The following is a 13,121-nucleotide window of genomic DNA, read 5'->3' as shown; positions in this document are numbered from 1 at the left end:
TCCAGATTATTGTACCCATTTGACTTAATTTGTACCGTTTCATGTACATTAAATGTTGTATTTATTTCTATTTTTATTTCTTCCAACCAATTTTAGGAGAAGCTTCTGAGACTAAATTAAAAACGGATACTTCAGTTTTTATCCCTCAGCTAGTCTGTTCGTGACATTCCAGGCAAGCTTTCTCTGTGTACTGTTTGGAAAAATATTATTGGTTAGAAATAGACAAAATACCACCATTGTGTTGTGTCTAAAATCTAAGTTACTGTGCATTAAGTACTTCTTCTAAATGTTTAACTGCTGAAAAACAGAACTATGAGCTTCATGTCTAAGCTTTTGTATCGACTACCAGCAAATGCTTGTTTAAAGAGTATAAAAAGACATTCATTCACTCTGATGTCATTCCAAACTTGGCGAAGACAAAGAAGACTTTCTTTCCTCTAAAGTACACACGAGAAGATATTTTGAAGAATGTTGGTAACCAAACAACATTGGCGCCCATTGACTTCCGCTATATGGACACAAAACCACCGACACATTTCTCAAAATATCTTTTTTCGTCTTCCAGAAGTCACACAGCTTTTGAACGACATGAAGATGAACAAATGATGACAGACTTTTTATTTTTGAGTGAACTATCTCCTTTAATAACAGTGTGAATGTACAAGAAGTGTGCCAGAAAGCTCTCATGCAGACAGATGGATAAAAAACACATTACCGTTATTTTCCACTCTGATTGTGACAAATCCACCGCTAACAGAAAATGCTAACATCTGCAGTCATCTGCAAAACATACGGCAATAATTACAAAAGGGGAAAGGTTGCAGCTTCAGCTACATATGCAGTAAGGGTTTAACTGCTTATTTTCTTCCCTCACTTTGAACAAGCGCTGTGGTTCCACAGAAAACTTTTCTTATTGACACACTTTCATAAGGAGTCACGGGCCGGTTTTTAGAAGCTCAATGTAATCTAGAACACACCATTCAATTTACTGGAATGGCAGGCGTCGCCACTGTGCACTTTCGCCATATTGCTCCATGCATCATGCACATGATGAATTCACTTCCCTCATTCTCTAACCTCTATCAATGTGACAATATCACACTATAATTCATGGCTGACCCCATCTGCAGATGTGGGTTCATGCTAAAACTTTGATTTGAACATAGCAAGCGGTCGATTCATTTAACTCTGTGCGACACATGTTGCGAACATCACTGGATGGACTGCATTTATTTTCACCATCTTTCTAACTTTTAGGTTAGTATAGAGATACCGAAGTCTTGGTCAATGAACACGGCCCCAGCCTTTGATCTCAATAGCTTCCTCTTCTTTCAGTGTCTCTGGAGGCTTATTTTTAATTTTGTTGCTTCGATACTTGATTGGATCTTCTGTTTGATTGTTTTTCCTTGTATTTTAAAAGTCTCACTCTGTTTCAAGTGCTTGCCACACACTTTGTTCTTCATTAACCTGTACAATCGATACTGAGCCTTCGAGTCGATCCGTATGCAGTCTAATGAAGAAGAATACAGTGAGTTCTTTCTCTGAGATCCTTAGCGACACTTTATGACTGAAGGAACTAGTTCAGCCAGGATACATGGGGGTTTGGCTGCTTACAGACATCTGTGGAATTCCTTTCAGATTCATCATGAATTCACTAGAAGGTTAAACACACACAAAGCTACTCGCACATACACGCACCAGATCAGTCTTGAGAAGTTGTGACAACACCAACACGATGAAAGATAATCGTGCAAGACTTTCGAACACGCACACACACTCAGAGTTTTCAAGCACATATCGGAGAGATTCCAGCTGAGGGTAGGTTTATTACGGGACCGGAGGAAATGAGAAAGTGCCAACAAAGTGAGTAATGTGTGGGTGAGGGATCGTGAGTGTGTGTGTGTGTCAGACCCCAGTCTAAACACAGGAAGTAGAAGCAGAAAGCGTCTGTTGCCATCATAAACTGATCTCATTTCATCTCTGCCTCAATCCAAAAGGAATGGCTTCACAGACTGGACCAGCGCTGTTTGTGTTTAAGCAGACACAATAAACCACTTTCCATTTACGGTAGTGATGCCATCCAGATTAGAGGCTAAGTGCTCGTCCTGTTTATGAATCTGTGGGAAATTGGATACAGTGGCACTTGACCGTTTCGCCGGATCAAAAGAGAAAAAAAGAGGAAAAAGGCAAAACTCAGTTAAATAGTCAAGGACTAAAATATCAGTGTTTACATTCCATCTTTCTCACAGTATAAAGGGCATTATTTTGTTTATGAAAAATACAAAAAATACAACTTGTAGGACTATCAGCCTTGTTATGCGGTGCCTACTGAACTCTGTAACTTAGGAAAGCATTTCTTTCTAGAAAATGGGTTGCTGTTGTTTTAGTTGGACATGAAAGTAGATATTTATGAAAAAGTGCTTAGTTGCAAGGTCAGAAAAATATAAAAATGTAACCAAGTCATAACAAAAAATACAACTTTATGACTACTTTAATGATTCTTTTATGATGCTTAAAGGGATAGTTCACCCAAAAATGAAAATTCTGTCATGAATTACTCTGTAGTTGTTTCGAACCTGTACACATTTCTTTGTTTGGTTGAACACAGAGAAAGATATTTTGTAATCAAACAGCTCGACCCTATTGACTACCATAGTAGGAATATTTTTTTAAATGTTAGTCAAAAGTGCCCCAGAACTATAATTATATAATTTAAAAATAAAATATTATTTTCCTACTATGGAAGTCAATTGGGTCCAAAAACTGTTTGGTTATAAGCATTCTTCCAAAAATCTTTCTCTGTGTTCAACCAAACAAAGAAATATGTACAGGTTTGGAACAACTCGAAGGTGAGTAAATGATGACAGAAATTTTTTTTTTCACTTTATTTGGTGTGTTTTGTGAGTGTTTTTTTAAGCATCGCAGCCACTGATCGCTATGAAATAAAAAGCCATGAAGGTGTGTAAAAAATATAATTTCTTAGTAAATCTTTTCTGTCAAACACACACACACGGAAATATAAATCTGTCATACAGATTGAGCGAGCCCTTTCACATTCAACTGTTCCAGCAAATGTTCTACAAATAGGTGATGATTAAACCTTCAGCGGTTGATGATAAATGAAGCATACACAATGCAACCTCAGCAACTAATCAGACATTTAATGCGCACCATTCAATTCATGCTTTTTGGCTGTAAAAAAACTGTTTAAAAATCATCAAGTATTTGGAAAGAAGTCATTCAGAATTAATTTGCAATGCTTCATTTAATGGCAAAAGACTAATTATGTCCAAAATTGTTGGACGGGAATAATGTCCTGCATTTCAGGTAGGAGATTATGTAGGGTGTTACCGCTGTTTACGAACTATCGCTTAATTGATGAAAAGCACTGTAATCTTTTCCCTCTTAGAAATAATTGCCGTGTGCTGCTATAACTGCCGGCGTCAGTCTGCATATACGTAGACAATCTCAAGCCCAGACCACCGAGTGGGTCTTTGACTGACACCTTTGAGATGGAATGCACATTTGATTCCTTTAAAAAGAAAGGTATAAAGTTTCTGTTTCATTTTCCCTGTGGAGAGGCTTGCTTTAAGAAGAAGTTTGCGAAGAAAAACGAGGGAGGGGGATCACGGTCGGAGCCAAAGCAGAAACGGGATGGTATTATTACAACGCGCTTAGCCGTCCCATGGTTTTAATTTTGGAGCACAAACAACAGATCGGCAAAATAAAACAACAGGGCCGCTGAAAAGTGTTCCCATTAAAGCACATTGGCACGGAGTGTAAAAGGCAAACATCGTAATGATTCGAATCATATGGTGCCATGCAATAATACATGGCTGAAAGCATTTTGCTGGAGGAGAGAGTAATCGCTAACAGGTACGCCTTGGCGGTGATGTCATCTTACAGAGGGGCTCGGAAAGGAGTAATTTGAAGCTTACGCTGTTGCTGTGGGACAACGCTCCTTGTTTGGTCTCATAGGTGAAGGACTACATGGACGCTACATGTATCATCTTACTAAAAGCAAGGTGTTTATCACTATGAATCTGGCCATCATGGGACTTTCCATGTGCTTGCAGTAACTCTGCAAGGCGCTTGGTGACGGCGCTCCGGATGACCTTTCATGCTACATGCTAGGGAATGAAAGATGCAATCTGCCACCTGCTGACGTGATATGTCTCGTTATGTTAATGCAGGGCCGTTCTCGGTCTCCAGTGACGGAGCTGACTTACGACCTAGATTTTCTTATGCTGGAGGAACCCTTAAGATCTATGTTCATTGGGCCTACTTCTGTCTAGCAAAGGATGAATATTACCTGCTAAAGGCCTATTACAAGGTTGCTCATACGTCTGAATGTGGTTCCAATAGGGAGAACTCGCTCATCTGTTTTCAAACAGCACTAATGTAATGTGACTGCCTATATAAGGGTCAGTCCTGTTATGCGGTACATGCTGAACTCTGTAACTGGATGAATATTATGTTGTATTTAGGAAGGCATCTCTAGAAAATGATGTGACAGAATAAAAAAAAATCTGGGGAGGCGCAGGTACTTTAATATTAAGAGCTATATTAAAAAGGATGCTTAATGAAACCTTATCAGGAGGGAAATAAAGAGCTAAGGTTAGTTATTGTTCATGAGGGATTGATACCCGGCTTACATGTGGGTGTCAACTTATGGGAATGATGTTGTGTCAAGTAAAACAATCCACATCAATCAAAGCTATGTGCATTAAAATGTAAAAAAAAAAAAAGATATTGATATACATAATATATTTTGATAAAGAAATAAAAGTAAGAAATAAAGTGAATGAAGAAATATGTACATTAAAGTGACAGTTTTTATTTTAAAATATATTGCATAGCACCTACAGAAATAGCAAATATGGCAACAAACAAACTAATAAAGTTCTTTAAAAAATGTAATTTAAAATGAATGTTTATTTTACTGCTATATTGTGATAAAAAAGAGATAAACACTTGTAAGAAAGAAAAAATATTAAAGACAATAATTTTATTATTATTAATAATGTATTATTATTATCAAATTTATTTAATATACATGTGAAAATGCATGTTTAGTAAAAATGACCGATGTCACCAAATCCTTCGTGTCATTTCATTTAACACAGCTTGAAAAAATAATCACATTTTATATTGTATACATCTACACCGATCTGCTTTATAATGACATTATTATTATTGTAGACACAAAACATGTACCGATATATGAAAATATGAAAAGAAATAAGAAAACAGCACGTCAAATTTCACGCTAATGTGGTGAAAACAACATCTGCTTACGAGGCCGTTTCAAGAATCATTGACTGAGACCAGCTCACTCCCTGCGGACATTTGGGCCTCTTATAGATTCACTGTATATGAATGAGGGATTGTTTTCTTAAACAACTGATAAAAATAAAACACAGTCAATCTTATCTAAAACAGTTTCTCTGGCAGCTCGGCTTACATCTCGTCACCTCCATAACGTGACTCGCTCCCTCGGTCCTGGGTTTCTCTGCATGTGGTTCTCATAACTCAACACCAATGGAGAAAGTGCCCTTGTGATCTGTTGCGAAGCCATTTGACGGCTAAAGAAACGACAGTTTTTGTCTTCATGAGGAAATGATTAGTATTTACTGCCTTGAGGGTATAATTGACCACCGGAGCATGTGCAGAAAGAGAGCGGGAGGGACACGTCAACGCCGTGGTCAGCGGTGTTAGTCGCAGTAGGGGCTGGTTATTGTGATTAGCATGTGGAGTTATCTGATTCACGCGCGGTGGGAGGCGACCACGCAGGTGAGCTGACATATCTGGGGTTGCTATGGGACAGAACTGCCCTGCCTTCTTTTATCTTTTTTCACACATTTTGATGTGAAAAATGGAGATGGGTTCTCGGTTGAAACGGACGCTTTGTGGCGGCTGGTCCTAGGAGTTTCGGCAGGAAAGGTCAGCTTTCAAACGGTTCGTCCCATTTACATTCCCCTGTCAGAGTCAATCAAGATATTCAACGACTCCACACTGGGACTACCATTACAAGTATTAAAAAACAAGATGGACAGATATACTGTAATTTATGTAATTGTCATTTGACTGCTGGTATTGTTAACGTTCACCTGTCAAGAGGCTGTTTTGATAGAACGAGTGCATATTAATAGTTTCATTCACATCAGTTCAATTCCTTGTTATCGGTCATCAATGGAGCACAAAAAGCTGGCCTTTAAAAGCATAATGCTATTTAAATGCTATGCCTTTGTTTACAATCGCAATTGTAGGACTCATATACGCAATGATACCCTTTGAGCTGAGCAAGGCCACATTTCAAATAACCAATATCATTTATCAAATAAACTTAATCACAAACCGACTGAAAACAGTGATGACACTGAATATTACCAAACAACTTTAAAGCATCAAGGCAACAAATACAATGACGTGCTGCACAGTCAAGACATCTTTTGTTTTTTGACCATGTATTTTTGGGACCTAAAATTAAAATGTATAGAATTAAAACACACTTGTGACTAGCCAAGTGTATTATTGGCCATGTCCCATGCAACTAATATTCTCATAACCATGTCTATTTTATCTGTCTGTTGTCTTCACACAGAAAAAATAACATCAACTGAAATAACTATGTCATCTCCATTAATCTATTTCTTGGGTAATCGGCAGTGTAATAAGAGACATAACGCATCCTACTGGAGGCGTGATCACCATGTTGGGGTTTATTCTGCTATAATGACCAGCTGACTCTACATTATCCCTTTGTTGCACCATATGCCATTGTTTTCTAATTAAAGTGTATGAATTCATTGCTTTCCTGGAGTTACATCAGAATAGTGAAATTGTTTCTCTGAACCCCATAAATTATCTGTATTTGTTATTTATTCATTAAAAGTATTATCATTTTTGCAGCAATATAATATAGCACTTTGGGTCTTAGAAAAGCGCAATATAAATCAAATGTATTATTATTATAATTATTCATATAATATAGTAATCCTTATTACTAGTACCATAATATAGAAAAAAAATACAGTATTCGTGTTCTACTGCTATAAGTTAAAATAAAAAAAGTATTGCCAGTAAAATAAAACATAACACAACACAGCAAACAAAAAAATGATAAAAAAACAAAACAAGACTTCATTCCTTGATCTTATTCCTATCTTCATGGATGCACATAATGTAACACGACAGAGCCAAGGCCTCCCATATACTGCAGCAAATGCAGCCCCACCTAAGTACACATATAGCCGAAATTCTGTCCATAAGCAGCTTAACCACTGACACCAAACAATAAATAAATAAAACCTCTTTCTATTTATCCACTACTACCCAACACCTACAGTTCAGCTTAAACAATTGGATACAGCTTTGTCTATGAAGTAAACAATTACTCATTCTAGGTTCTCAGGACTGGACTCAAGGCTCAAGGGATTTGTGCACCGTATGCCGAACAATGAGGAGATATGCTTTAAAACTGCCAGGACATGAGTGGAAAAGGCCTGGAACATTATCAATAGAATTCCAGGTAGGCACTCGGAGCTTTCAGTTTATGAAAATGCATCTCCTATTATGTGATTACTTGAACTGGGCAATTAGTTGTCTGTGTGTATGTTTATTGCGTAAAGCATTTCCAGGTAGGTTGCCACGATAAAGGTCTGTATTGAAGCCTATTAAGTGCTCCCCATAAAAATGCAAGAACAAATACTAAATGGTGCTCACTGCAATACTAATAATAACAATATCAATAGCGCGAGCTACAGAAGCAGCAACATAACAAACATGATCTGTTTTATGCTCAGCGGACATCATTTTTCTTCTCCAAATGCATTATGTGGGGAACGCGTGCGGCTGATTGCATTTGAAACATATTATGGGACATCTGTCTAAATCTGAGATGATGTAATTATATAATTGAACATGTGGAGCTCTTTCCTGGAATATGGTTATTGGTAGTTGGCACAGGCCGAGAGTGGCCGACCACAGCCGCTTCGAGAGGGAGAAAATGCACCAGAATATGATGTCGGCTACTAAAACATGTTGGGAACTATGCAATGCCATTGAGGGACGTCATGGCTATCCTTCATACCCCATCCTATTCTGCCCCCGTGCTATTAGACTGCCAAAATATATTCTGAGGCAAAACATATGCTTAATGTGAAATACACTTATACATACAGCACACAAAACAGAAGCTTAAAGTGAAAATAACTACTGTATAATACACGAGGTCCCTAGTGGTCCATTCATACCAAATTGTTTATTTTTCCAAGTTTCCAAGTCAGCTTGCCGCTCTGATGTTTTTCATGCGACATGTCATCAAAATAAATGTCTGATGAAGAGATTCATAACTCAAATACATGCACACGCCGTGAGACTGTTTCCATCTAGCCCAGATGTGCGGCATACACCTAACAACTATTCTGGTAACAGTGTGTGTCAAATACACACACGCAGTCCTCCGTGGGGCGCAACACAGACGCAGGTGCTGTAAAAGTTAGCGCTAAGCTCGCTCAGTCCATTCATCAGACCTGTTATTCATGAGCTTGAGACGAAACATGTCAGGCAACTGCCAAACAGAGCGTGCACCGGCACTTCAGCATTACACTTTTCTGTGCCATTGGCCCGATCTGTACTCAGGCATCTACTGTACAGCTGTTTCAGCACACGGCCAGAGATAAAATGGCGCGGGGAAATATTTCACATGTAGATGTGTTGATTGCGGGGGACATTTTACTGGAAGATCTGTTTAACAGACGCGTAGCTAATATAACACGTGTATAACAGGGAAAATGTGCTTTTTCAGTGTATACATTCATTTTTTATGATCTTTTTATATTCTCTGGCATTGATAAAAGGGCGAGTCAGAAAGAGAGAAAATAAAAAATTCCGAGAAGCCCCTGCAGCTAATGTGTGAATATATAAGATGAATAAAAAATGACCACAGACACTGATGAGTGGATATTCCCTCATCACCCTTCTCCATTAGTTACCTTTGAGGACAAAGACGGAGTCAACTTAGGACATAGACTCAGATTTTTCAAACGTCAACGCATGTTATTCTTTGTAAAGATTTCATATGAAAATATGTGCACTCTGATCCACAAATAGAAATAGAATTGGGTATTATAAGCTAGCATAAGAGTCGATTCTGAGAGTTTCGCTCTGTGTGAATGTAATGCCGCAACAAAGCGCCCATTTAATGCCGTAACATAATTCTCTAATTTGAGCGTGACACATTGTGCGCTGTGTAAATACGTGTTCCCTTCAATATAGTGTAGAATCCATAGTACAGACTTTTGATTGGTTGTGTTCTTTAAGATGTTAAACAGTTCACTCAAAAATGATAATTCTGGCATCATTTAGTCACCTTCAAGTTGTTCCAAATCTGTATACATTTTTTTGTTCCGTTGAACACAGAGAAAGATATTTGGAAGAATGTGAGCACAATTTTCAGTTCTGGGACATCATTCACTACCACTGTAGAAAACAATATTGTATATTTTTTGTTCTATTGATGTTAGGAAAGCAAACAGTTCCGGGGAACCTTTGACTGACATTTTAATTTTTCCTACTATGGTAGTGAATGATGTCCCAGAACTAACATGCTAACATTCTTCCAAATCTTTCTCTGTGTTCATCAGGGAAAAAAAGAAATATATAAAGTTTGCAACATATTGAGGGTGAGTAAATGACAACAGAATTTAATTTTTGGGTGAACTGTCCCTTCAAAGTCAAATGAAACTCATTTGAAGGCTCTATATTTTGCAAGCACACTTTCTAATACATGGTATTAGTATTTCATGTAGTGAAATAGTATTTCTGTAGTATTTTATATGTATTTGTGACCCTGGATCACAAAACCAGTCTTAAGTAGCACGGGAACATTTTTAGTAAAAGACAAAAATACATTGTGTGGGTCAAAATTATCTATTTTTCTTTTATGCCAAAAATCATTAGGATATTAAGTAAAGATCATGTTCCATGAAGATATTTTGTAAATTTCCTACCTTAAATATATAAAAACTTTATTTTTGTGAGTGGATGGTCTGCCACAGTGCCCCTGATAAACAACTTCAAAGGCAATTTTCTCAATATTTTGATTTTTTTGCGCTCTCAGATTCTAGAGTTTAAACGGTTGTATCTCAGCCAGATATTGTCCTATTCTAACAACTCATATATCTATAGAAAGCTTATTTATTCAGCTTTCAGATTATGTAAAAATCTCAATTTCGAAAAATTGACCCATAAGACTGGTTTTGTTGTCCAGGGTCACATTTCATAATACAGTGGTGCAGATGTGTGTTATCTGCAGTGTTATCTGATGCACTATGGCCTGCTTATTTTTTCAATAAACAGATTGTTTAATAATTAATCTACAATTCCGATTAGGAGTCTCTGTGGATCGATTTTAAATCGTTTGAATAAGAATCCAAAAAGCCATCGAACAGTCAACTGATTTTGAACAGTCAATTGATTGTTCCCTCCACCCTTAGCTTGCTATCTCTGTTTTACAGTAAAGCAGTGCTCACATACAGACAACAATGTTACTAAACCATGGAGCATGAAGTGTGCAGTCGTCTTTGCATAACCTTGCAACTAAACAAGGGTAAGTATGGATGCCTGAGTTTAGGTAAAATTACTTGAAACAAGTACATAACACAAGAGGTCAAAGTAATAATGGGTGCAGTATAAAGGAGGAGTAAGGCGAGGGGTGACATACAATAACATCGCTGATCAGAAACATTATGCGCGGACTGGGCCTGGGCAACCCGGCAGGTGGTCTGAGTCCAGAGCTCTTCGAAGGCCCCTTTTAATCCCCTTTCAGCCGGGCTTCTCTCCCTACCCCTGACCCCACGCTGCGATAAAGTTATCACCCAATGCAGCCCGGCACTCTGGCTGCATCAAAAAACACTGCGGCTTTTATAAAAAAACACCCATTTATCTGCATGAAAGCTGCACAATTTACCCAATAATATCTCCACTGCATACAGACAAAAAGAATGAAAAAACTCTGACCCATTCAATCAAGAGAAAACACAATTCAAACTACTTTCTTTCGGCCGGAGGAAAATATGCTGAACATGACAATATTGGCCGTTACTAAGATGGCGCACACAAAGAGAAGAGTCCAGAGAGGTCAATAGCTTAGGAAAATATGGAGTTGAAGTCATAGAATAGAGTGCAGAAAACGATTTAAAACAAATAGGGCAAGTTACAATACTGGGTACACTACACAGCAAACTGGGACAAACAAGTTAAGGAAATGACGACAGTAGCCAAAATGGCGGCGGTGATGATGAGAAGGATCGAAGACTGTACTCCGCTTGTCCTACTTCATCGAGGTGCAGTGTCTGATGTTGATAAAAGCTTATGGAAGCTGCCGAAGTGCCAGAGATTTCAAAGCGAGACAGGGGAGAGACATTGCATGGCCACCCGCAGAGATATATGTGGAGCAATACAAAAACTTTATTTTTTTGGGGTGGGGTATGTTTTTTTTTTATATAACCCTCCCCCCTCATGCTCTGGCGTGGTGTGAACAAAGACAGAGTGCATTTTAATATCATAGGAGCGCTGTGCCTTTGTGCCTTTGGTTCCGTAGATGGAGTACTAGCCAATTGCGTCCTCATTGGTTCGTCTAGGCAGCGCCTGATGCTGATTGGATGATGCCGTTAAGCCTCAGAGGAATGGGGCTTGGAGAAAGTGTGTCTTGTAGACATTGACACACAAACACAATATGCATTCACAAAGACGCTTGCCAGTTTTAGACTTCACATTACAAAGTAAAATCGAGAGCCGATTTAAAAATGTTGAAGGTCGAATGACTGCTGTGTCACATACAGCCTGTTTTCATGAGCCGACAAACATTTTTGGTATTTACGTGTCTCTTATTCAAGTAAAAATGATTGGAACAGTTTTATTCCTGATCTTTTTACATGAGATTAATCTTTGTAATGCTTGTGTTATTCTATAAAAAATTCTGGGCACGAAACAGGCTTAGTACGTTGACTATTTAATGCTGTAGAGAGTCAGGAATTGCAAAAATATTGGTGTCAAATTAATATTTTAAAAATGAAACTACATTAAGTATTGGATATCGTCGCTGTCCTTCCAAAACATTGGATGTCCAAATTTGCTGTATTGCGAAAATAGAAAAAAATATATCTTTAAATTGATTAAATACTGTGTTGTCAAAGATGACAAGCACTTTTTAATACTTGTTATTGGTTAGATATTTGCAAAACCTAGTGACAGACATAAAGGGTGACTAATAATAATGATTTATGACAAAAAATTATGTCTTGTCTTAACTTAAAAAATTAAGTTACCCGGCTGCCTCAAAATTTTGAGTTAATTCAACTTAAAAATATTAGTCAACATAACAATTTTGCATCAAATTACCTTGAATTGATTTTAAATTGAATTCAATTTTAAGGCAGCCGGGTAACTTAATTTTTAAGTTGAAACAACAAATACATTTTTACAGTATGGAGATACGATGTTTCAGAAGGACAGCAGTCCATATTATAAATGTTTAAATAAGTGAATGCCTTGACTTGACAAAGTTGATGATTTTATTTCAACAGAATCAAAACAAAGGTGCTGAGGTGGGTAGAAGGCATCTTTACACCAAACGTGCAAGCCCTTTCCTGGGGTTACGCTGCTCTGAAGTGACTGTGTAAAGATGCGTTAAGAGCCTCGACCAAACAGAGGGAGCAAATAAATGTCATTTCAAATTGGGACATCACTCACCTTACACACAAGAAGTGACGCATAGGGATACCATCTGGTCACTCAGATCTGCCTCAAGCGTAAACGAACTAATCCATGGATGAAGGTCAAGAGCCCACGGACATCAGCGCATCAGGGCTGAGAAGATCAGCAGACCAACCTGCAGAGAAAGACGGAGAAGAGAAAATAGAACATTAATTGCTCTGAAGACCAGAGAGAGCAAGAAAAAGAAACGGATGTCATGTTTCACACTGCGGGTTCACCGGGCATGTTCTCCGGGCACTAAAGGTCTCTTCGGCTTATTAGAGATAGAGCGAACAGAGAGACTCTGGGTGTAATTAATGTAGTTCTAATGAGACAGGCTGTGATAGACATCTGAGGAAAGT

General features: G+C 38.0%; 1 protein-coding gene across 1 annotated transcript in view; it reads right to left on the bottom strand.

Annotated features, from left to right (window-relative positions):
- The window catches only part of tenm3 (teneurin transmembrane protein 3), a 308,707-nt gene extending 295,837 nt beyond the window's left edge, over window positions 1-12,870 (bottom strand). Inside the window, exon 1 of the mRNA XM_057332728.1 lies at window positions 12,757-12,870. The gene's annotated coding sequence lies outside the window, so the exon portion shown is untranslated. The remainder of the gene's footprint in view (window positions 1-12,756) is intronic.
- Between the last annotated feature and the right edge of the window lie 251 nt (window positions 12,871-13,121).

The sequence above is a fragment of the Triplophysa rosa genome, linkage group LG4 (assembly GCF_024868665.1).
Source record: "Triplophysa rosa linkage group LG4, Trosa_1v2, whole genome shotgun sequence".
In the NCBI taxonomy this organism is placed as follows: Eukaryota; Metazoa; Chordata; class Actinopteri; order Cypriniformes; family Nemacheilidae; genus Triplophysa; species Triplophysa rosa.
Note: the sequence above shows the minus strand (reverse complement) of the source record. Positions and strands in the feature narration are given on the sequence as shown.